Source organism: Schistocerca serialis, chromosome 2 (genome assembly GCF_023864345.2).
Source record: "Schistocerca serialis cubense isolate TAMUIC-IGC-003099 chromosome 2, iqSchSeri2.2, whole genome shotgun sequence".
NCBI classification, from domain to species: domain Eukaryota; kingdom Metazoa; phylum Arthropoda; class Insecta; order Orthoptera; family Acrididae; genus Schistocerca; species Schistocerca serialis.
In genome coordinates, this window is record NC_064639.1 from 22,991,826 (window position 1) to 23,015,120 (window position 23,295).

Here is a 23,295-nt window from a genome sequence, read left to right on the forward strand (position 1 = left end):
TCTCACTCTTCTTGCACTTATGTCGGCATTGAGCCTTTTGTATTTAACTCCGATGCGATTTCTGTGTTTCATCGTCAATCTGAAGGTCCAAGGAATTCATTGAACCTGCAGTGGTGTATCGCAAACTAATACTGGTCTTTCAGGGAGTGCTCAAAACACCGACTGTAAGAAGAGTCTCTATTCTTGTACTTATGGAGGGATTGTGCCTTTTGTATTTAATTTCGATGCGATTTCTGTGTTTCATCGTCAATGTGAATGTCCAAGGAATACATTGAACCTGCAGTGGTGTATTGGAAACTAATACTGGTCTGACAGGGAGTGCTCAAAACACCGACTGTAAGAAGAGTCTCTATTCTTGTACTTATGGAAGCATTGTGCCTTTTGTATTTAATTCCGATGCGATCTCTGTGTTTCATCGTCAATGTGAAGGTCCAAGGATTACATTGAAATTGCAGTGGAGTATCGGAAACTAATACTGGTCTCACAGGAAAGGATCAAAGCACAGACTATAAGAAGTCTCACTCTTCTTGCACTTAAGTCGGCATTGTGCCTTTTGTATTTAATTCAGATGCGATTTCTGTGTTTCATCGTCAATGTGAAGGTCCAAGGAATACATTGAACCTGCAGTGGTATATCGGAAACTAATACTGGTCTCACAGGAAAGGATCAAAGCACAGACTCTAAGAAGTCTCACTCTTCTTGCACTTAAGTCGGCATTGTGCCTTTTTTATTTAATTCCGATGCGATTTCTGTGTTTCATCGTCAATGTGAAGGTCCAAGGAATACGTTGTACCCGCAGTGGTGTATCGGAAACTAATACTGGTCTCACAGGAAAAGATCAAAGCACAGACTCTAAGAAGTCTCACTCTTCTAGCACTTAAGGCGGCATTATGTCTTTTTTATTTAATTCCGATCTAATTTCAGTGTTTCATCGTCAATGTGTATGTCCAAGGAATACATTGAACGTGCAGTGGTGTATCGGAAACTAATACTGGTCTCACAGGAATCGATCATTGCACAGACTCTAAGAAGTCTCACTCTTCTTGCTCTTAAGTCGGCATTGTGCCTTTTGTATTTAATTCCGATGCGATTTCTGTGTTTCATCGCTAATGTGAAGGTCCAAGGAAAACATTTAACCTGCAGTGGTGTATCGGAAACTAATACTGGTCTCACAGGAAAGGATCAATGCACAGACCTTAGGAAGTCTCACTCTTCTTGCAATTAAGTCGGCATTCTGCCTTTTGTATTTAATTCCTATGCGATTTCTGTGTTTCATCGTCAATGTGAAGGGGTAAGGAATACAATGAACCTGCAGTGGTGTATCGGAAACTAATACTGGTCTCACAGGAATCGATCATTGCACAGACTCTAAGAAGTCTCACTCTTCTTGCACTTAAGGCGGCATTGTGCCTATTGTATTTAATTCCGATGCGATATCTGTGTTTCATCGTCAATGTAAAGGTCCAAGGAATACATTGAACCTGCAGTGGTGTATTGGAAACTAATACTGGTCTCACAGGAAAGGATCAAAGCACAGACTCTAAGAAGTCTCACTCTTCTTGCACTTAAGTCGGCATTGTGCCTTTTGTATTTAATTCCGATGCGATTTCTGTGTTTCATCGTCAATGTGAATGTCCAAGGAATTAATTGAACCTGCAGTGGTGTATCGCAAACTAATACTGGTCTCACAGGGAGTGCTCAAAACACCGACTGTAAGAAGAGTCTCTATTCTTGTACTTATGGAGGCATTGTGCCTTTTGTATTTAATTCCGATGCGATTTCTGTGTTTCATCGTCAATGTGAAGGTCGAAGGAATACATTGAACCTGCAGTGGTGTATCGCAAACTAATTCTGGTCTCACATTAAAGGATCAATGCACAGACTCCAAGAGGTCTCACTCTTCTTGCACTTATGTCGGCATTGTGCCTTTTGTATTTAATTCCTATGCGATTTCTGTGCTTCATCGTCAATGTGAAGGGGTAAGGAATACATTGAAACTGCAGTGGTGTATCGGAAACTAATACTGGTCTCACAGGAAAGGATTAATGCACAGACTCTAAGAAGTCTCACTCTTCTTGCACTTAAGTCGGCATTGTGCCTTTTGTATTTAATTCCGATTCGATATCTGTGTTTCATCGTCAATGTAAAGGTCCAAGGAATACATTGAACTTGCAGTGGTGTATCGCATACTAATACTGGTCTCACAGGAAAGGTTCAATGCACAGACAATAAGAAGTCTCACTCTTCTTGCACTTAAGTCGGCATTGTGCCTTTTTTATTTAATTCCGATCTAATTTCAGTGTTTCATCGTCAATGTGTATGTCCAAGGAATACATTGAACCTGCAGTGGTGTATCGCAAACAAATACTTTTCTCACAGGGAGTGCTCAAAACACCGACTGTAAGAAGAGTCTCTATTCTTGTACTTATGGAGGCATTGTGCCTTTTGTAATTAATTCCGATGCGATTTCTGTGTTTCATCGTCAAAGTGAAGGTCCAAGGAATACATAGAATCTGCAGTGGTGTATCAGAAACTAATACTGGTCTCACAGGAAAGGATCAATGCACAGACTCTAAGAAGTGTAACTCTTCTTGCACTTAAGTCGGCATTGTGCCTTTTGGATTTAATTTCGATGCGATTTCTGTGTTTCAACGTCAATGTGAAGGTACAAGGAATACACTGAACCTGCAGTGGTGTATCGCAAACTAATACTGGTCTCACAGGAAAGGTTCAAAGCGATGACTCTAAGAAGTGTCATTCTTCTTGCACTTAAGGTGGCATTGAGCCTTTTTTATTTAATTCTGTTCTAATTTCAGTGTTTCTTCGTCAATGTGTATGTCAAAGGAATACATTGAACCTGCAGTGGTGTATCGCAATCTAATACTGGTCTCACTGGGAGTGCTCAAAACACCGACTGTAAGAAGAGTCTCTATTCTTGTACTTATGGAGGCATTGTGCCTTTTGTATTTAATTCCATTGCGATTTCTGTGTTTCATCGTCAATGTGAAGGTCCAAGGAATACATAGAACCTGCAGTGGTGTATCGGAAACTAATACTGGTCTCACAGGAAAGGATCAAAGCACAGACTCTAAGAAGTCTCACTCTTCTTGCACTTAAGTCAGCATTGTGCCTTTTGTATTTAATTTCGATGCGATTTCTGTGTTTCATCGTCAATGTGAAGGTCCAAGGAAAACATTGAACCTGCAGTGGTGTATCGCAAACTAATACTGGTCTCACAGGAAAGGATCAAAGCACAGACTCTAAGAAGTCTCACTCTTCTTGCACTTAAGGCGGCATTGAGCCTTTTTTATTTAATTCCGATCTAATTTCAGTGTTTTATCGTCAATGTGTATGTCCAAGGAATACATGGAACCAGCAGTGGTGTATCGCAAACTAATACTGGTCTCACAGGGAGTGCTCAAAACACCGACTGTAAGAAGAGTCTCTATTCTTGTACTTATGGAGGCATTGGGCCTTTTGTATTTAATTCCGATGCGATTTCTGTGTTTCATCGTCAATGTGAAGGTCCAAGGAATACGTAGAACCTGCAGTGGTGTATCGGAAACTAACACTGGTCTCACAGGAAAGGATCAAAGCACAGACTATAAGAAGTCTCACTCTTCTTGCACTTAAGTCGGCATTGAGCCTTTTGTATTTAATTCCGATGCGATTTCTGTGTTTCATCGTCAATCTGAAGGTCCAAGGAATGCATTGAACCTGCAGTGGTGTATCGCAAACTAATACTGGTCTCACTGGGAGTGCTCAAAACACCGACTGTAAGAAGAGTCTCTATTCTTGTACTTATGGAGGCATTGTGCCTTTTGTATTTAATTCCGATGCGATTTATGTGTTTCATCGTCAATGTGAAGGTCCAAGGATTACATAGATCCTGCAGTGGTGTATCGGAAACTAATACTGGTCTCACAGGAAAGGATCAAAGCACAGACTATAAGAAGTCTCACTCTTCTTGCACTTAAGGCGGCATTGAGCCTTTTTTATTTAATTCCGATCTAATTTCAGTGTTTCATCGTCAATGTGTATGTCCAAGGAATACATTGAACCTGCAGTGGTGTATCGCAAACTAATACTGGTCTCACAGGGAGTGCTCAAAACACCGACTGAAAGAAGAGTCTCTATTCTTGTACTTCTGGAGGCATTGTGCCTTTTGTATTTAATACCGATGCGATTTCTGTGTTTCATGGCAATGTGAAGGTCCAAGGAATACATAGAACCTGCAATGGTGTATCGGAAACTAATACTGGTCTCACAGGAAAGGATCAAAGCACGGACTATAAGAAGTCTCACTCTTCTTGCACTTAAGGCGGCATTGAGCCTTTTTTATTTAATTCCGATCTAATTTCAGTGTTTCATCGTCAATGTGTATGTCCAAGGAATACATTGAACCTGCAGTGGTGTATCGCCAACTAATACTGGTCTCACAGGGAGTGCTCAAAACACTGACTGTAAGAAGAGTCTCTTTTCTTGTACTTATGGAGGCATTGTGCCTTTTGTATTTAATTCCGATGCGATCTCTGTGTTTCATCGTCAATGTGAAGGCCCAAGGATTACATTGAAATTACAGTGGTGTATCGGAAACTAATACTGGTCTCACAGGAAAGGATCATAGCACAGACTATAAGAAGTCTCACTCTTCTTGCACTTAAGGCGGCATTGAGCCGTTTTTATTTCATTCCGATCTAATGTCAGTGTTTCATCGTCAATGTGTATGTCCAAGGAATACATTGAACCTGCAGTGGTGTATCGCAAACCACTACTGGTCTCACAGGGAGTGCTCTAAACACCGACTGTAAGAAGAGTCTCTATTCTTGTACTTATGGAGGCATTGTGCCTTTTGTATTTAATTCCGATGCGATCTCTGTGTTTCATCGTCAATGGGAAGGTCCAAGGATTACATTGAAATTGCAGTGGTGTATCGGAAACTAATACTGGTCTCACAGGAAAGAATCAAAGCACAGACTATAAGAAGTCTCACTCTTCTTGCACTTAGGGCGGCATTGAGCCTTTTTTATTTAATTCCAATCTAATTTCAGTGTTTCATCGTCAATGTGTATGTCCAAGGAATACATTGAACCTGCAGTGGTGTATCGCAAACTAATACTGGTCTCACAGGGTGTGCTCAAAACACCGACTGTAAGAAGAGTCTCTATTCTTGCACTTATGGAGGCATTGTGCCTTTTGTATTTAATTCCGATGCGATTTCTGTGTTTCATCGTCAATGTGAAGGTCCAAGGATTACATTGAAATTGCAGTGGTGTATCGGAAACTAATACTGGTCTCACAGGAAAGGATCATTGCACAGACTCTAAGAAGTCTCACTCTTCTTGCACTTAAGTCGGCATTGTGCCTTTTGTATTTAATTCCGATGCGATTTCTTTGTTTCATCGTCAATGTGAAGGTCCAAGGAATACATTGAACCTGCAGTGGTGTATCGCAAACTAATACTGGTCTCACAGGAATGGATCAAAGCACAGACTCTAAGAAGTCTCACTCTTCTAGCACTTAAGGCGGCATTGAGCCTTTTTTATTTAATTCCGATCTAATTTCAGTGTATCATCGTCAATGTGTATGTCCAAGGAATACATTGAACCTGCAGTGGTGTATCGCAAACTAATACTGGTCTCACAGGGTGTGCTCAAAACACCGACTGTAAGAAGAGTCTCTATTCTTGCACTTATGGAGGCATTGTGCCTTTTGTATTTAATGCCGATCCGATTTCTGTGTTTCATCGTCAATGTGAAGGTCCAAGGATTACATTGAAATTGCAGTGGTGTATCGGAAACTAATACTGGTCTCACAGGAAAGGATCAAAGCACAGACAATAAGAAGTATCACTCTTCTTGCACTTAAGGCGGCATTGAGCCTTTTTTATTTAATTCCGATCTAGTTTCAGTGTTTCATCGTCAATGTGTATGTCCAAGGAATACATTGAACCTGCAGTGGTGTATCGCAAACTAATACTGGTCTCACAGGGAGTGCTCAAAAAACCGACTATAAGAAGAGTCTCTATTCTTGTGCTTATGGAGGCATTGTGCCTTTTGTATTTAATTCCGATGCGATCTCTGTGTTTCATCGTCAATGTGAAGGTCCAAGGATTACATTGAAATTGCAGTGGTGTATCGGATACTAATACTGGTCTCACAGGAAAGAATCAAAGCACAGACTATAAGAAGTCTCACTCTTCTTGCACTTAAGGCGGCATTGTGCCTTTTGTATTTAATTCAGATGCGATTTCTGTGTTTCATCGTCAATGTGAAGGTCCAAGGAATACATTGAACCTGCAGTGGTATATCGGAAACTAATACTGGTCTCACAGGAAAGGATCAAAGCACAGACTCTAAGAAGTCTCACTCTTCTTGCACTTAAGTCGGCATTGTGCCTTTTGTATTTAATTCCGATGCGATTTCTGTGTTTCATCGTCAATGTGAAGGTCCAAGGAATACGTTGTACCCGCAGTGGTGTATCGGAAACTAATACTGGTCTCACAGGAAAAGATCAAAGCACAGACTCTAAGAAGTCTCACTCTTCTAGCACTTAAGGCGGCATTATGCCTTTTTTATTTAATTCCGATCTAATTTCAGTGTTTCATCGTCAATGTGTATGTCCAAGGAATACATTGAACGTGCAGTGGTGTATCGGAAACTAATACTGGTCTCACAGGAATCGATCATTGCACAGACTCTAAGAAGTCTCACTCTTCTTGCTCTTAAGTCGGCATTGTGCCTTTTGTATTTAATTCCGATGCGATTTCTGTGTTTCATCGCTAATGTGAAGGTCCAAGGAAAACATTGAACCTGCAGTGGTGTATCGGAAACTAATACTGGTCTCACAGGAAAGGATCAATGCACAGACCTTAGGAAGTTTCACTCTTCTTGCAATTAAGTCGGCATTCTGCCTTTTGTATTTAATTCCTATGCGATTTCTGTGTTTCATCGTCAATGTGAAGGGGTAAGGAATACATTGAACCTGCAGTGGTGTATCGGAAACTAATACTGGTCTCACAGGAATCGATCATTGCACAGACTCTAAGAAGTCTCACTCTTCTTGCACTTAAGGCGGCATTGTGCCTATTGTATTTAATTCCGATGCGATATCTGTGTTTCATCGTCAATGTAAAGGTCCAAGGAATACATTGAACCTGCAGTGGTGTATTGGAAACTAATACTGGTCTCACAGGAAAGGATCAAAGCACAGACTCTAAGAAGTCTCACTCTTCTTGCACTTAAGTCGGCATTGTGCCTTTTGTATTTAATTCCGATGCGATTTCTGTGTTTCATCGTCAATGTGAATGTCCAAGGAATTAATTGAACCTGCAGTGGTGTATCGCAAACTAATACTGGTCTCACAGGGAGTGCTCAAAACACCGACTGTAAGAAGAGTCTCTATTCTTGTACTTATGGAGGCATTGTGCCTTTTGTATTTAATTCCGATGCGATTTCTGTGTTTCATCGTCAATGTGAAGGTCGAAGGAATACATTGAACCTGCAGTGGTGTATCGCAAACTAATTCTGGTCTCACATTAAAGGATCAATGCACAGACTCCAAGAGGTCTCACTCTTCTTGCACTTATGTCGGCATTGTGCCTTTTGTATTTAATTCCTATGCGATTTCTGTGTTTCATCGTCAATGTGAAATGGTAAGGAATACATTGAAACTGCAGTGGTGTATCGGAAACTAATACTGGTCTCACAGGAAAGGATCAATGCACAGACTCTAAGAAGTCTCACTCTTCTTGCACTTAAGTCGGCATTGTGCCTTTTGTATTTAATTCCGATTCGATATCTGTGTTTCATCGTCAATGTGAAGGTCCAAGGAATACATTGAACTTGCAGTGGTGTATCGCATACTAATACTGGTCTCACAGGAAAGGTTCAATGCACAGACTATAAGAAGTCTCACTCTTCTTGCACTTAAGTCGGCATTGTGCCTTTTTTATTTAATTCCGATCTAATTTCAGTGTTTCATCGTCAATGTGTATGTCCAAGGAATACATTGAACCTGCAGTGGTGTATCGCAAACAAATACTTTTCTCACAGGGAGTGCTCAAAACACCGACTGTAAGAAGAGTCTCTATTCTTGTACTTATGGAGGCATTGTGCCTTTTGTATTTAATTCCGATGCGATTTCTGTGTTTCATCGTCAAAGTGAAGGTCCAAGGAATACATAGAATCTGCAGTGGTGTATCAGAAACTAATACTGGTCTCACAGGAAAGGATCAATGCACAGTCTCTAAGAAGTCTAACTCTTCTTGCACTTAAGTCGGCATTGTGCCTTTTGGATTTAATTTCGATGCGATTTCTGTGTTTCAACGTCAATGTGAAGGTACAAGGAATACACTGAACCTGCAGTGGTGTATCGCAAACTAATACTGGTCTCACAGGAAAGGTTCAAAGCGATGACTCTAAGAAGTGTCATTCTTCTTGCACTTAAGGTGGCATTGAGCCTTTTTTATTTAATTCTGTTCTAATTTCAGTGTTTCTTCGTCAATGTGTATGTCCAAGGAATACATTGAACCTGCAGTGGTGTATCGCAATCTAATACTGGTCTCACTGGGAGTGCTCAAAACACCGACTGTAAGAAGAGTCTCTATTCTTGTACTTATGGAGGCATTGTGCCTTTTGTATTTAATTCCGATGCGATTTCGGTGTTTCATCGTCAATGTGAAGGTCCAAGGAATACATAGAACCTGCAGTGGTGTATCGGAAACTAATACTGGTCTCACAGGACAGGATCAAAGCACAGACTCTAAGAAGTCTCACTCTTCTTGCACTTAAGTCAGCATTGTGCCTTTTGTATTTAATTTCGATGCGATTTCTGTGTTTCATCGTCAATGTGAAGGTCCAAGGAATACATTGAACCTGCAGTGGTGTATCGCAAACTAATACTGGTCTCACAGGAAAGGATCAAAGCACAGACTCTAAGAAGTCTCACTCTTCTTGCACTTAAGGCGGCATTGAGCCTTTTTTATTTAATTCCGATCTAATTTCAGTGTTTTATCGTCAATGTGTATGTCCAAGGAATACATGGAACCTGCAGTGGTGTATCGCAAACTAATACTGGTCTCACAGGGAGTGCTCAAAACACCGACTGTAAGAAGAGTCTCTATTCTTGTACTTATGGAGGCATTGGGCCTTTTGTATTTAATTCCGATGCGATTTCTGTGTTTCATCGTCAATGTGAAGGTCCAAGGAATACGTAGAACCTGCAGTGGTGTATCGGAAACTAATACTGGTCTCACAGGAAAGGATCAAAGCACAGACTATAAGAAGTCTCACTCTTCATGCACTTAAGTCGGCATTGAGGATTTTTTATTTAATTCCGATGCGATTTCTGCGTTTCATCGTCAATCTGAAGGTCCAAGGAATGCATTGAACCTGCAGTGGTGTATCGCAAACTAATACTGGTCTCACTGGGAGTGCTCAAAACACCGACTGTAAGAAGAGTCTCCATTCTTGTACTTATGGAGGCATTTTGCCTTTTGTATTTAATTCCGATGCGATTTATGTGTTTCATCGTCAATGTGAAGGTCCAAGGATTACATAGATCCTGCAGTGGTGTATCGGAAACTAATACTGGTCTCACAGGAAAGGATCAAAGCACAGACTATAAGAAGTCTCACTCTTCTTGCACTTAAGGCGGCATTGAGCCTTTTTTATTTAATTCCGATCTAATTTCAGTGTTTCATCGTCAATGTGTATCTCCAAGGAATACATTGAACATGCAGTGGTGTATCGCAAACTAATACTGGTCTCACAGGGAGTGCTCAAAACACCGACTGAAAGAAGAGTCTCTATTCTTATACTTCTGGAGGCATTGTGCCTTTTGTATTTAATACCGATGCGATTTCTGTGTTTCATGGCAATGTGAAGGTCCAAGGAATACATAGAACCTGCAATGGTGTATCGGAAACTAATACTGGTCTCACAGGAAAGGATCAAAGCACGGACTATAAGAAGTCTCACTCTTCTTGCACTTAAGGCGGCATTGAGCCTTTTTTATTTAATTCCGATCTAATTTCAGTGTTTCATCGTCAATGTGTATGTCCAAGGAATTCATTGAACCTGCAGTGGTGTATCGCAAACTAATACTGGTCTCACAGGGAGTGCTCAAAACACTGACTGTAAGAAGAGTCTCTTTTCTTGTACTTATGGAGGCATTGTGCCTTTTGTATTTAATTCCGATGCGATCTCCGTGTTTCATCGTCAATGTGAAGGCCCAAGGATTACATTGAAATTACAGTGGTGTATCGGAAACTAATACTGGTCTCACAGGAAACGATCAAAGCACAGACTATAAGACGTCTCACTCTTCTTGCACTTAAGGCGGCATTGAGCCGTTTTTATTTCATTCCGATCTAATGTCAGTGTTTCATCGTCAATGTGTATGTCCAAGGAATACATTGAACCTGCAGTGGTGTATCGCAAACCAATACTGGTCTCACAGGGAGTGCTCTAAACACCGACTGTAAGAAGAGTCTCTATTCTTGTACTTATGGAGGCATTGTGCCTTTTGTATTTAATTCCGATGCGATGTCTGTGTTTCATCGTCAATGGGAAGGTCCAAGGATTACATTGAAATTGCAGTGGTGTATCGGAAACTAATACTGGTCTCACAGGAAAGAATCAAAGCACAGACTATAAGAAGTCTCACTCTTCTTGCACTTAGGGCGGCATTGAGCCTTTTTTATTTAATTCCGATCTAATTTCAGTGTTTCATCGTCAATGTGTATGTCCAAGGAATACATTGAACCTGCAGTGGTGTATCGCAAACTAATACTGGTCTGACAGGGTGTGCTCAAAACACCGACTGTAAGAAGAGTCTCTATTCTTGCACTTATGGAGGCATTGTGCCTTTTGTATTTAATTCCGATGCGACTTCTGTGTTTCATCGTCAATGTGAAGGTCCAAGGATTACATTGAAATTGCAGTGGTGTATCGGAAACTAATACTGGTCTCACAGGAAAGGATCATTGCACAGACTCTAAGAAGTCTCACTCTTCTTGCACTTAAGTCGGCATTGTGCCTTTTGTATTTAATTCCGATGCGATTTCTTTGTTTCATCGTCAATGTGAAGGTCCAAGGAATACATTGAACCTGCAGTGGTGTATCGCAAACTAATACTGGTCTCACAGGAATGGATCAAAGCACAGACTCTAAGAAGTCTCACTCTTCTAGCACTTAAGGTGGCATTGAGCCTTTTTTATTTAATTCCGATCTAATTTCAGTGTATCATCGTCAATGTGTATGTCCAAGGAATACATTGAACCTGCAGTGGTGTATCGCAAACTAATACTGGTCTCACAGGGTGTGCTCAAAACACCGACTGTAAGAAGAGTCTCTATTCTTGCACTTATGGAGGCATTGTGCCTATTGTATTTAATGCCGTTGCGATTTCTGTGTTTCATCGTCAATGTGAAGGTCCAAGGATTACATTGAAATTGCAGTGGTGTATCGGAAACTAATACTGGTCTCACAGGAAAGGATCAAAGCACAGACTATAAGAAGTATCACTCTTCTTGCACTTAAGGCGGCATTGAGCCTTTTTTATTTAATTCCGATCTAGTTTCAGTGTTTCATCGTCAATGTGTATGTCCAAGGAATACATTGAACCTGCAGTGGTGTATCGCAAACTAATACTGGTCTCACAGGGAGTGCTCAAAAAACCGACTATAAGAAGAGTCTCTATTCTTGTACTTATGGAGGCATTGTGCCTTTTGTATTTAATTCCGATGCGATTTCTGTGTTTCATCGTCAATGTGAAGGTCGAAGGAATACATTGAACCTGCAGTGGTGTATCGGAAACTAATACTGGTCTGACAGGAAAGGATCAATGCACAGACTCTAAGAAGTCTCACTCTTCTTGCACTTAAGTCGGCATTGTGCCTTTTGTGTTTAATTCCGATGCGATTTCTGGGTTTCATCGTCAATGTGAAGGTCCAAGGAATACATTGAACCTGCAGTGGTGTATCGAAAACTAATACTTTTCTCACAGGGAGTGCTCAAACACCTACTGTAAGAAAAGTGTCTATTCCTGTACTTATGGAGGCATTGTGCCTTTTGTATTTAATTCCGATGCGATTTCTGTGTTTCATCGTCAATGTGAAGGTCCAAGGAATACATAGAACCTGCAGTGGTGTATCGGAAACTAATACTGGTCTCACAGGAAAGGATCAAAGCACAGACTATAAGAAGTCTCACTCTTCTTGCACTTAAGTTGGCATTGAGCCTTTTGTATTTAATTCCGATGCGATTTCTATGCTTCATCGTCAATCTGAAGGTCCAAGGAATGCATTGAACCTGCAGTGGTGTATCGCAAACTAATACTGGTCTCACAGGGAGTGCTCAAAACACCGACTGTAAGAAGAGTCTCTATTCTTGTACTTATGGAGGCATTGTGCCTTTTGTATTTAATTCCGATGCGATTTATGTGTTTCATCGTCAATGTGAAGGTCCAAGGATTACATAGATCCTGCAGTGGTGTATCGGAAACTAATACTGGTCTCACAGGAAAGGATCAAAGCACAGACTATAAGAAGTCTCACTCTTCTTGCACTTAAGGCGGCATTGAGCCTTTTTAATTTAATTCCGATCTAATTTCAGTGTTTCATCGTCAATGTGTATGTCCAAGGAATACATTGAACTTGCAGTGGTGTATCGCAAACTAATACTGGTCTCACAGGGAGTGCTCAAAACACCGACTGTAAGAAGAGTCTCTATTCTTGTACTTATGGAGGCATTGTGCCTTTTGTATTTAATTCCGATGCGATTTCTGTGTTTCATCGTCAATGTGATGGTCCAAGGAATACATAGAACCTGCAATGGTGTATCGGAAACTAATACTGGTCTCACAGGAAAGGATCAAAGCACAGACTATAAGAAGTCTCACTCTTCTTGCACTTAAGGCGGCGTTGAGGCTTTTTTATTTAATTCCGATCTAATTTCAGTGTTTCATCGTCAATGTGTATGTCCAAGGAATCCATTGAACCTGCAGTGGTGTATCGCAAACTAATACTGGTCTCACAGGGAGTGCTCAAAACACCGACTGTAAGAAGAGTCTCTATTCTTGTACTTATGGAGGCATTGTGCCTTTTGTATTTAATTCCGATGCGATCTCTGTGTTTCATCGTCAATGGGAAGGTCCAAGGATTACATTGAAATTGCAGTGGTGTATCGGAAACTAATACTGGTCCCACAGGAAAGACTCAAAGCACAGACTATAAGAAGTCTCACTCTTCTTGCACTTAGGGCGGCATTGAGCCTTTTTTATTTAATTCCGATCTAATTTCAGTGTTTCTTCGTCAATGTGTATGTCCAAGGAATACATTGAACCTGCAGTGGTGTATCGCAAACTAATACTGGTTTCACAGGAAAGGATCAATGCACAGACTCTAAGAAGTCTCACTCTTCTTGCACTTAAGTCGGCATTGTGCCTTTTGTATTTAATTCCGATGCGATTTCTTTGTTTCATCTTCAATGTGAAGGTCCAAGGAATACATTGAACCAGCAGTGATGTATCGCAAACTAATACTGGTCTCACAGGAAAGGATCAAAGCACAGACTCTAAGAAGTCTCACTCATCTAGCACTTAAGGCGGCATTGAGGATTTTTTATTTAATTCCAATCTAATTTCAGTGTTTCATCGTCAATGTGTATGTCCAAGGAATACATTGAACCTGCAGTGGTGTGTCGCAAACTAATACTGGTCTCACAGGGTGTGCTCAAAACACCGACTGTAAGAAGAGTCTCTATTCTTGCACTTATGGAGGCATTGTGCCTTTTGTATTTAATTCCGATGCGATTTCTGTGTTTCATCGTCAATGTGAAGGTCCAACGATTACATTGGAATTGCAGTGGTGTATCGGAAACTAATACTGGTCTCACAGGAAAGGATCAGAGCACAGACTATAAGAAGTCTCACTCTTCTTGCACTTAAGGTGGCATTGAGCCTTTTTTATTTCATTCCGATATAATTTCAGTGTTTCATCGTCAATGTGTATGTCCAAGGAATACATTGAACCTGCAGTGGTGAATCGCAAACTAATATTGGTCTCACAGGGAGTGCTCAAAACACTGACTGTAAGAATAGTCTCTATTCTTGTACTTATGGAGGCATTGTGCCTTTTGTATTTAATTCCGATGCGATTTCTGTGTTTCATCGTCAATGTGAAGCTCCAAGGAATACATTGAACCTGCAGTGGTGTATCGGAAACTAATACTGGTCTGACAGGAAAGGATCAATGCACAGACTCTAAGAAGTCTCACTCTTCTTGCACTTAAGTCGGCATTGTGCCTTTTGTATTTAATTCCGATGCGATTTCTGTGTTTCATCGTCAATGTGAAGGTCCAAGGAATACATTGAACCTGCAGTGGTGTATCGAAAACTAATACTTTTCTCACAGGGAGTGCTCAAACACCGACTGTAAGAAGAGTCTCTATTCTTGCACTTATGGAGGCATTGTGCCTTTTGTATTTAATTCCGATGCGATCTCTGTGTTTCATCGTCAATGTGAAGGTCCAAGGATTACATTGAAATTGCAGTGGTGTATCGGAAACTAATACTGGTCTCACAGGAAAGGATCAAAGCACAAACTATAAGAATTATCACTCTTCTTGCACTTAAGGCGGCATTGAGCCTTTTTTATTTAATTCCGATCTAGTTTCAGTGTTTCATCGTCAATGAGTATGTCCAAGGAATCCATTGAACCTGCAGTGGTGTATCGCAAACTAATACTGGTCTCACAGGGAGTGCTCAAAAAACCGACTATAAGAAGAGTCTCTATTCTTGTACTTATGGAGGCATTGTGCCTTTTGTATTTAATTCCGATGCGATTTCTGTGTTTCATCGTCAATGTGAAGGTCCAAGGAATACATTGAACCTGCAGTGGTGTATCGCAAGCTAATACTGGTCTCACAGGAAAGGATCAAAGCACAGACTCTAAGAAGTCTCACTCTTCTAGCACTTAAGGCGGCATTGAGCCTTTTTTATTTAATTCCAATCTAATTGCAGTGTTTCATCGTCAATGTGTAGGTCCAAGGAGTACATTGAACCTGCAGTGGTGTGTCGCAAACTAATACTGGTCTCACAGGGTGTGCTCAAAACACCGACTGTAAGAAGAGTCTCTATTCTTGCACTTATGGAGGCATTGTGCCTTTTGTATTTAATTCCGATGCGATTTCTGTGTTTCATCGTCAATGTGAAGGTCCAAGGATTACATTGAAATTGCAGTGGTGTATCGGAAACTAATACTGGTCTCACAGGAAAGGATCAAAGCACAGACTATAAGAAGTATCACTCTTCTTGCACTTAAGGCGGCATTGAGCCTTTTTTATTTAATTCCGATCAAGTTTCAGTGTTTCATCGTCAATGTGTATGTCCAAGGAATACATTGAACCTGCAGTGGTGTATCGCAAACTAATACTGGTCTCACAGGGAGTGCTCAAAAAACCGACTATAAGAAGAGTCTCTATTCTTGTACTTATGGAGGCATTGTGTCTTTTGTATTTAATTCCGATGCGATTTCTGTGTTTCATCGTCAATGTTAAGGTCCAAGGAATACATTGAACCTGCAGTGGTGTATCGGAAACTAATACTGGTCTGACAGGAAAGGATCAATGCACAGACTCTAAGAAGTCTCACTCTTCTTGCACTTAAGTCGGCATTGTGCCTTTTGTATTTAATTCCGATGCGATTTCTGGGTTTCATCGTCAATGTGAAGGTCCAAGGAATACATTGAACCTGCAGTGGTGTATCGAAAACTAATACTTTTCTCACAGGGAGTGCTCAAACACCTACTGTAAGAAAAGTGTCTATTCTTGTACTTATGGAGGCAATGTGCCTTTTGTATTTAATTCCGATGCGATTTCTGTGTTTCACCGTCAATGTGAAGGTCCAAGGAATACATAGAACCTGCTGTGGTGTATCGAAAACTAATACTGGTCTCACATTAAAGGATCAAAGCACAGACTATAAGAAGTCTCACTCTTCTTGCACTTAAGGCGGCATTGAGCCTTTTTTATTTAATTCCGATCTAATTTCAGTGTTTCATCGTCAATGTGTATGTCCAAGGAATACATTGAACCTGCAGTGGTGTATCGCAAACTAATACTGGTCTCACAGGGAGTGCTCAAAACACCGACTGTAAGAAGAGTCTCTATTCTTGTACTTATGGAGGCACTGTGCCTTTTGTATTTAATTCCGATGCGATTTCTGTGTTTCATCGTCAATGTGAAGGTCCAAGGAATACATAGAACCTGCAATGGTGTATCGGAAACTAATACTGGTCTCACAGGAAAGGATCAAAGCACAGACTATAAGAAGTCTCACTCTTCTTGCACTTAAGGCGGCGTTGAGCCTTTTTTATTTAATTCCGATCTAATTTCAGTGTTTCATCGTCAATGTGTATGTCCAAGGAATCCATTGAACCTGCAGTGGTGTATCGCAAACTAATACTGGTCTCACAGGGAGTGCTCAAAACACCGACTGTAAGAAGAGTCTCTATTCTTGTACTTATGGAGGCATTGTGCCTTTTGTATTTAATTCCGATGCGATCTCTGTGTTTCATCGTCAATGTGAAGGTCCAAGGATTACATTGAAATTACAGTGGTGTATTGGAAACTAATACTGGTCTCACAGGAAAGGATCAAAGCACAGACTATAAGAAGTCTCACTCTTCTTGCAGTTAAGGCGGCATTGAGCCTTTTTTATTTAATTCCGATCTAATTTCAGTCTTTCATCGTCAATGTGTATGTCCAAGGAATACATTGAACCGGCAGTGGTGTATCGCAAACCAATACTGGTCTCACAGGGAGTGCTCTAAACACCGACTGTAAGAAGAGTCTCTATTCTTGTACTTATGGAGGCATTGTGCCTTTTGTATTTAATTCCGATGCGATCTCTGTGTTTCATCGTCAATGGGAAGATCCAAGGATTACATTGATATTGCAGTGGTGTATCGGAAACTAATACTGGTCCCACAGGAAAGACTCAAAGCACAGACTATAAGAAGTCTCACTCTTCTTGCACTTAGGGCGGCATTGAGCTCTTATTATTTAATTCCGATCTAATTTCAGTGTTTCTTCGTCAATGTGTATGTCCAAGGAATACATTGAACCTGCAGTGGTGTATCGGAAACTAATACTGGTCTGACAGGAAAGGATCAATGCACAGGCTCTAAGAAGTCTCACTCTTCTTGCACTTAAGTCGGCATTGTGCCTTTTGTATTTAATTCCGATGCGATTTCTGTGTTTCATCGTCAATGTGAAGGTCCAAGGAATACATTGAACCTGCAGTGGTGTATCGAAAACTAATACTTTTCTCACAGGGAGTGCTCAAACACCGACTGTAAGAAGAGTCTCTATTCTTGCACTTATGGAGGCATTGTGCCTTTTGTATTTAATTACGATGCGATTTCTGTGTTTCATCGTCAATGTGAAGGTCCAAGGATTACATTGAAATTGCAGTGATGTATCGGAAACTAATACTGGTCTCACAGGAAAGGATCAAAGCACAGACTATAAGAAGTATCACTCTTCTTGCACTTAAGGCGGCATTGAGCCTTTTTTATTTAATTCCGAACTAGTTTCAGTGTTTCATCGTCAATGTGTATGTCCAAGGAATACATTGAACCCGCAGTGATGTATCGCAAACTAATGCTGGTCTCACAGGGAGTGCTCAAAAAACCGACTATAAGAAGAGTCTCTATTCTTGTACTTATGGAGGCATTGTGCCTTTTGTATTTAATTCCGATGCGATTTCTGTGTTTCATCGTCAATGTGAAGGTCCAAGGAATACATTGAACCTGCAGTGGTGTATCGCAAACTAATACTGGTCTCACAGGAAAGGATCAAAGCACAGACTATAAGAAGTATCACTCTTCTTGCACTTAAGGCGGCATTGAGCCTTTTTTATTTAATTCCGATCTAGTTTCAGTGTTTCATCGTCAATGTGTATGTCCAAGGAATACATTGAACCTGCAGTGGTGTTTCGCAAACTAATACTGGTCTCACAGGGAGTGCTCAAAAAACCGACTATAAGAAGAGTCTCTATTCTTGTACTTATGGAGGCATTGTGCCTTTTGTATTTAATTCCGATGCGATTTCTGTGTTTCATCGTCAATGAGAAGGTCCAAGGAATACATTGAACCTGCTGTGGTGTATCGGAAACTAATACTGGTCTGACAGGAAAGGATCAATGCACAGACTCTAAGAAGTCTCACTCTTCTTGCACTTAAGTCGGCATTGTGCCTTTTGTATTTAATTCCCATGCGATTTCGGGGTTTCATCGTCAATGTGAAGGTCCAAGGAATACATTGAACCTGCAGTGGTGTATCGAAAACTAATACTTTTCTCACAGGCAGTGCTCAAACACCTACTGTAAGAAAAGTGTCTATTCTTGTACTTATGGAGGCAATGTGCCTTTTGTATTTAATTCCGATGCGATTTCTGTGTTTCATCGTCAATGTGAAGGTCCAAGGAACACATAGAACCTGCAGTGGTGTATCGGAAACTAATACTGGTCTCACATTAAAGGATCAAAGCACAGACTATAAGAAGTCTCACTCTTCTTGCACTTAAGGCGGCATTGAGCCTTTTTTATTTAATTCCGATCTAATTTCAGTGTTTCATCGTCAATTTGTATGTCCAAGGAATGCATTGAACCGGCAGTGGTGTATCGCAAACCAATACTGGTCTCACAGGGAGTGCTCTAAACACCGACTGTAAGAAGAGTCTCTATTCTTGTACTTACGGAGGTATTGTGCCTTTTGTATTTAATTCCGATGCGATCTCTGAGTTTCATCGTCAATGGGAAGGTCCAAGGATTACATTGAAATTGCAGTGGTGTATCGGAAACTAATACTGGTCCCACAGGAAAGACTCAAAGAACAGACTATAAGAAGTCTCACTCTTCTTGCACTTAGGGCGGCATTGAGCCTTTTTTATTTAATTTCGATCTAATTTCAGTGTTTCTTCGTCAATGTGTATGTCCAAGGAATACATTGAACCTGCAGTGGTGTATCGCAAACTAATACTGGTCTCACAGGAAAGGTTCAAAGCGATGACTCTAAGAAGTCTCACTCTTCTTGCACTTAAGGTGGCATTGAGCCTTTTTTAGTTAATTCCGATCTAATTTCAGTGTTTCATCGTCAATGTGTATGTCCAAGGAATACATTGAACCTGCAGTGGTGTTTCGCAATCTAATACTGGTGTCACAGGGAGTGCTCAAAACACCGACTGCAAGAAGAGTCTCTATTCTTGTACTTATGGAGGCATTGTGCCTTTTGTATTTAATTCCGATGCGATTTCTGTGTTTCATCGTCAATGTGAAGGTCCAAGGAATACATAGAACCTGCAGTGGTGTATCGGAAACTAATACTGGTCTCACAGGAAAGGATCAAAGCACAGACTATAAGAAGTCTCACTCTTCTTGCACTTAAGTCGGCATTGAGCCTTTTGTATTTAATTCCGATGCGATTTCTATGCTTCATCGTCAATCTGAAGGTCCAAGGAATGCATTGAACCTGCAGTGGTGTATCGCAAACTAATACTGGTCTCACAGGGAGTGCTCAAAACACCGACTGTAAGAAGAGTCTCTATTCTTGTACTTATGGAGGCATTGTGCCTTTTGTATTTAATTCCGATGCGATTTATGTGTTTCATCGTCAATGTGAAGGTCCAAGGATTACATAGATCCTGCAGTGGTTTATCGGAAACTAATACTGGTCTCACAGGAAAGGATCAAAGCACAGACTCTAAGAAGTCTCACTCATCTAGCACTTAAGGCGGCATTGAGCCTTTTTTATTTAATTCCAATCTAATTTCAGTGTTTCATCGTCAATGTGTATGTCCAAGGAATACAATGAACCTGCAGTGGTGTGTCGCAAACTAATACTGGTCTCACAGGGTGTGCTCAAAACACCGACTGTAAGAAGAGTCTCTATTCTTGCACTTATGGAGGCATTGTGCCTTTTGTATTTAATTCCGATGCGATTTCTGTGTTTCATCGTCAATGTGAAGGTCCAACGATTACATTGGAATTGCAGTGGTGTATCGGAAACTAATACTGGTCTCACAGGAAAGGATCAGAGCACAGACTATAAGAAGTCTCACTCTTCTTGCACTTAAGGTGGCACTGAGCCTTTTTTATTTCATTCCGATCTAATTTCAGTGTTTCATCGTCAATGTGTATGTCCAAGGAATACATTGAACCTGCAGTGGTGAATCGCAAACTAATATTGGTCTCACAGGGAGTGCTCAAAACACCGACTGTAAGAATAGTCTCTATTCTTGTACTTATGGAGGCATTGTGCCTTTTGTATTTAATTCCGGTGCAATTTCTGTGTTTCATCGTCAATGTGAAGCTCCAAGGAATACATTGAACCTGCAGTGGTGTATCGGAAACTAATACTGGTCTGACAGGAAAGGATCAATGCACAGACTCTTAGAAGTCTCACTCTTCTTGCACTTAAGTCGACATTGTGCCTTTTGTATTTAATTCCGATGCGATTTCTGTGTGTCATCGTCAATGTGAAGGTCCAAGGAATACATTGAACCTGCAGTGGTGTATCGAAAACTAATACTTTTCTCACAGGGAGTGCTCAAACACCGACTGTAAGAAGAGTCTCTATTCTTGCACTTATGGAGGCATTGTGCCTTTTGTATTTAATTCCGATGCGATCTCTGTGTTTCATCGTCAATGTGAAGGTCCAAGGATTACATTGAAATTGCAGTGGTGTATCGGAAACTAATACTGGTCTCACAGGAAAGGATCAAAGCACAAACTATAAGAAGTATCACTCTTCTTGCACTTAAGGCGGCATTGAGCCTTTTTTATTTAATTCCGATCTAGTTTCAGTGTTTCATCGTCAATGTGTATGTCCAAGGAATCCATTGAACCTGCAGTGGTGTATCGCAAACTAATACTGGTCTCACAGGGAGTGCTCAAAAAACCGACTATAAGAAGAGTCTCTATTCTTGTACTTATGGAGGCATTGTGCCTTTTGTATTTAATTCCGATACGATTTCTGTGTTTCATCGTCAATGTGAAGGTCCAAGGATTACATTGAAATTGCAGTGGTGTATCGGAAACTAATACTGGTCTCACAGGAAAGGATCAAAGCACAGACTATAAGAAGTATCACTCTTCTTGCACTTAAGGCGGCATTGAGCCTTTTTTATTTAATTCCGATCTAGTTTCAGTGTTTCATCGTCAATGTGTATGTCCAAGGAATACATTGAACCTGCAGTGGTGTATCGCAAACTAATACTGGTCTCACAGGGAGTGCTCAAAAAACCGACTATAAGAAGAGTCTCTATTCTTGTACTTATGGAGGCATTGTGCCTTTTGTATTTAATTCCAATGCGATTTCTGTGTTTCATCGTCAATGTTAAGGTCCAAGGAATACATTGAACCTGCAGTGGTGTATCGGAAACTAATACTGGTCTGACAGGAAAGGATCAATGCACAGACTCTAAGAAGTCTCACTCTTCTTGCACTTAAGTCGGCATTGTGCCTTTTGTATTTAATTCCGATGCGATTTCTGGGATTCATCGTCAATGTGAAGGTCCAAGGAATACATTGAACCTGCAGTGGTGTATCGAAAACTAATACTTTTCTCACACGGAGTGCTCAAACACCTACTGTAAGAAAAGTGTCTATTCTTGTACTTATGGAGGCAATGTGCCTTTTGTATTTAATTCCGATGCGATTTCTGTGTTTCACCGTCAATGTGAAGGTCCAAGGAATACATAGAACCTGCAGTGGTGTATCGGAAACTAATACTGGTCTCACATTAAAGGATCAAAGCACAGACTATAAGAAGTCTCACTCTTCTTGCACTTAAGGCGGCATTGAGCCTTTTTTATTTAATTCCGATCTAATTTCAGTGTTTCATCGTCAATGTGTATGTCCAAGGAATACATTGAACCTGCAGTGGTGTATCGCAAACTAATACTGGTCTCACAGGGAGTGCTCAAAACACCGACTGTAAGAAGAGTCTCTATTCTTGTACTTATGGAGGCATTGTGCCTTTTGTATTTAATTCCGATGCGATTTCTGTGTTTCATCGTCAATGTGAAGGTCCAAGGAATACATAGAACCTGCAATGGTGTATCGGAAACTAATACTGGTCTCACAGGAAAGGATCAAAGCACAGACTATAAGAAGTCTCAATCTTCTTGCACTTAAGGCGGCGTTGAGCCTTTTTTATTTAATTCCGATCTAATTTCAGTGTTTCATCGTCAATGTGTATGTCCAAGGAATCCATTGAACCTGCAGTGGTGTATCGCAAACTAATACTGGTCTCACAGGGAGTGCTCAAAACACCGACTGTAAGAAGAGTCTCTATTCTTGTACTTATGGAGGCATTGTGCCTTTTGTATTTAATTCCGATGCGATCTCTGTGTTTCATCGTCAATGTGAAGGTCCAAGGATTACATTGAAATTACAGTGGTGTATTGGAAACTAATACTGGTCTCACAGGAAAGCATCAAAGCACAGACTATAAGAAGTCTCACTCTTCTTGCAGTTAAGGCGGCATTGAGCCTTTTTTATTTAATTCCGATCTAATTTCAGTGTTTCATCGTCAATGTGTATGTCCAAGGAATACATTGAACCGGCAGTGGTGTATCGCAAACCAATACTGGTCTCACAGGGAGTGCTCTAAACACCGACTGTAAGAAGAGTCTCTATTCTTGTACTTATGGAGGCATTGTGCCTTTTGTATTTAATTCCGATGCGATCTCTGTGTTTCATCGTCAATGGGAAGGTCCAAGGATTACATTGAAATTGCAGTGGTGTATCGGAAACTAATACTGGTCCCACAGGAAAGACTCAAAGCACAGACTATAAGAAGTCTCACTCTTCTTGCACTTAGGGCGGCATTGAGCCTTGTTTATTTAATTCCGATCTAATTTCAGTGTTTCTTCGTCAATGTGTATGTCCAAGGAATACATTGAACCTGCAGTGGTGTATCGCAAACTAATACTGGTCTCACAGGAAAGGATCAATGCACAGACTCTAATAAGTCTCACTCTTCTTGCACTTAAGTCGGCATTGTGCCTTTTGTATTTAATACCGAAGCGATTTCTTTGTTTCCTTGTCAATGTGAAGGTCCAAGGAATACATTGAACCTGCAGTGGTGTATCGCAAACTAATACTGGTCTCACAGGAAAGGATCAAAGCACAGACTCTAAGAAGTCTCACTTTCTAGCACTTAAGGCGGCATTGAGCCTTTTTTATTTAAAACCAATCTAATTTCAGTGTTTCATCGTCAATGTGTAT